Genomic DNA, 3,986 nt, shown 5'->3' with positions numbered 1-3,986 from the left:
AGTAATATATCTTGATTTTAATAAGGCTTTTGATACAGTCCTGCATAACATTCTCATAAGAAAATTAGAGAAAATTAATCTAGATTAAATTATGAAAAGTGGGTGCACAACAGGTTGAAAGACCATACCCAAAGAATCAATCATTCACTGTCAAACTGGGAGGGTGTATCTAGTGGGGTCCCTCAGGGGTCCGGCCTGGGTCTAGTACTGTTACATATTTTCACTAATGACTTGGATAATGGAGTGGAGAATATGCTTCTAAAATTTGTGGATGATACCAATCAGGAAATGGTTGCAAGCACTTTGGACAGGATTTGAATTCAAAATTACCTTGAAAAACTGGAGATTTGGTCTGAATTCAACATGATGAAATTCAATAAAGATAAGTCTTCAGTTAGGAAGGAAAAATCAAATGCACAACTACAAAATGGAGAATAACTGTGAAAGTGATAGTACTTTCGAAAGGGATCTAGGGTAATCGATCACAAATGGAATATGTGTCAACTATGTGATGCAGCTGTGAAAAAGGCTTGTATCATTTTGGGATGTATTAAGAGGCCTCAGCTGGAATATTGAGTCTAATACTGAGTGCCACGCTTTAGGAAAGAGGTGGACAAGTACAGAGGAGAGCAACAAAATGATGAAAGGTTTAAAAACTTGACCTATGAAGAAAGATTTAAAAAACTGGGCATGTTTATTCTTGAGAAACGAAGATGGAGGAGAGGGGAATCTGATAACAGTTTTCAAATATGCTAAGGGTTATTATAAAAAGGACTGTGATAAATTGTTCTCCAATTCCACTGAATGTAGGACAAGAAGTAATGGGCTTAATCTACAGCAAGGGAGAATTACATTAGATATAAGGAAAAACTTTTAACTGTAAGGGTAGTTAAGCACTGCAATGGGCTTCAAAGGAGGTTTTGGAATCCCTATTATTGGAGATTTTTAAGAAGAAGTTGGACAAACATTTCTCAGGGATGGCCTAGGTTTACTTGATCCTGCCTCAGCACAGGGGACCAGACTTTATGACTTTTTGAGATCACTTCCACCCCTACATTTCTATGATTCTGTCATTCTATGAAATCTCCATCGCGTGTCCTTCAGATTGAAGTCTCCCATAATAATGTAGCTATTTTTGCCCCAAACATTATAGATAGGTGTTTAAGGACCAGCCATCCTGTTCTCTAGTGTGAGCTGGTGGTCTGTAACAGACACCTAATAGCATTCCATCTTGTTCTTTTAAGATAATTTAAGATAATTTGCTTCAAAGTTGTCAGCAACTTGGAAACAGGTAATGCCATTTTTGACATAAATTGCCACTCCCCATCCTGTTTTGCCCACTCAGTCCTTGCTAAATAGATTATAACCAGTGATTTTTAGCATCCAATCATGTGATTCTACACCACGTTGCAAGAATGCCAGTTATGTCAAATTGTGTATATGCTGTTATGATAGTCTTTAACTACCTGGTCACATACTGTAATTCCACAGGACACATGCCTCATTCCACAAGACTCAGCAAGTCTTTACTGAGCATCTGGAAATTGTGATATTTTCAAAGGCTTATTACTTGGCCAAATTGTTCCTGTTTCCTTCAGGAGTGAAATAGTTCCACCATTGCAGAGCATACAGAAAAATCCATTTTAATTGCTGCTTTCAAATGCTCCTATCTCCAACTATAACTTCAGATAGATATATTATCAGCCTAGGGAAACCATATTGCTTATAACCCTGGACAGAAAGAAGTGCTATTTGGACAACTAAAAGTGTCAGGCTTTCTGCCAATGAGACAGGCATGACAGGAGAGACTGGAGATAGGCTGGGTGACATCAGAAGTAGCAACACTGATGACAAAGCAGAGAGTTGTCCAAGGGGCTGAGCGGAAGAAAAGCAAAGAGAACTGAGCTGCCTCAGGATTAGAGGAAGTGTAGGAGGATTCTCAGATGGTCCAGCTGTAACAGTTCCTGTACCATGGCTTTTCCCCCCAATACATACATGTTGGAGGGATTGTGATCAGTGGAAAGAAAGCATGTAATCACTGGCTGTCATTATGGCTCCTTGTTTCCAGGTAGTGCATGTTGCAACAGCCTGCAGTATGCTTTAATTTGGTACAAGGCAGCTGAATCCTGTGAATCCTGAATCCCTAGGATGGAAAAGCTGGCACCACGTCCTGAAAAATCTATGACAAAAATCTGCATTGGGGAATGGAGGAACTGATCAGCAACACCATAATATATTTTCAGCACAATAACCTTCTGCAAATAAACCATTTTGGATTCTAAAGAGAAATCATGCCCACATGCCATCATGCAACTCCGAATATGCTTTTGTGTGCAACTATAAGAATGATCTGAGTCACGCAATGATTTGTGCCATCCATCACAGGTTAGAGTCTGGCCCTTTGTTTTATAGTTCTACCTGAGGCCCAAAATCAAATGTAACAATTTTGGTAATAAATAGTGCTGAGGTGTTTTGTAGTAAAATCTGTATCTGTAGCTAGTCTTACCCCACAAAAATAGCATGTTTAGTCATTATATAATGTGAGTGTGTCTCTCTAATTTCAAAAACAAGAACATTCTCCTTTGCTTATTTGGGAGCAATATTAATAAATAATACTTTATTTGTATATAGTGCCTTTCAACCTGAGGAATTTCAAAACTCTTCAAACACTTTACAACTCACTCGTTTTCTCTTGGCCTAAAATAATCTATATTTAAATATGAAAGAAAATGCTTCTGCATCATTAACTAGCATCTGCTACTACACATTGTGTACTTAATCTACCATTGAAATGCAGCCACCTCTGAGGCAAAATGTAGTTGCTGTGTCATAACATACATCATGCAACAATTTAAGAGTAAAACTACAGGCACAGTAAAATAATTACATAGCATGTGGACATAAAAACAGGCAAATGAGCGTTGCCTACAAAACAATATATAAATACAGTTCACACTGTGTGGATATATTTATCTAGAAATTTATATCAGCACACATTGTCAGACAGCTGGGTACTTCCCATCAATAAAACCAATCAATAGATTACAATATGTTGTGTAACAGAAACAGTAAATACAAATTGAATAGATGTACATAAGCACTGAATTTAGTTACCAGATGCCAGGAACATAGTCAATTACAGCGATGGAATAGTATCAAATATTCCATCAAGAACTCGCCTTGATGTTGAGTTAGTGGTTGTGCTCCTTTCTAAACTGTTGCAATTACACCAGTTGTTCCTATTGCTGTCTTTGTTAAGGTATAAATATATCAGTATTGATTACTCCTACAAAATTCCCACTAAAGATAATTTTTCCTGAGAAAAGACTAGGTGTTATACAAAGAATATGTCCATTAAAATACACTCCTTCCTAATCCTTAATTTTAGTCTGTGCCCCACTGTGCTTTTGGTGCTCTGATACTGAAATATCTGGAGATAATGAGCTTTGAACTCCCCTGAAGTGACCCTTAACTTTTAAAAATGAAATCTTATTGGGATGTGGCTTTAATACATAAGTTACATTACCTGAGTAAGCACCATCTGTACATATCATTGTTCAGTAAATGGGGAAACAATGGCATATTCAGCCATCTGACAGAGGTGTTATTTAGATTATTGTCCTTTAGATAAGCTACATCAGCACAAAATGGGCAACTGTAATTTCAGGTATGAGATGCTTTTGATTTGGATATATTGAACTACTTATACTTGCTGCATTCCTCCGTATTATTTCATTAATCACATAACAAGCTTTCCATTTCTCCACTAAACACGCTAACTCAAATTATTGCTAGACTGCACAGATGTTTCCTCATTTAGATGCTCAGTACATAGTCATTTGTTACTCTCATTGTCACACAGATTTCAATTTATATTACATCACTCTAATGTCCTTTCTGTTTGTGAGCCCTTTGGATTAATATGTTCATTTGAATAACAAGTATAAACATAAAAATAGATTAGAAATGTGAACTTTCAGCTAATG

This window comes from Caretta caretta, chromosome 3 (genome assembly GCF_965140235.1).
Source record: "Caretta caretta isolate rCarCar2 chromosome 3, rCarCar1.hap1, whole genome shotgun sequence".
Classification (NCBI taxonomy): Eukaryota; Metazoa; Chordata; order Testudines; family Cheloniidae; genus Caretta; species Caretta caretta.
The sequence above is the reverse complement of the archived record's forward strand: the minus strand, read 5'-3'. Positions refer to the sequence as shown.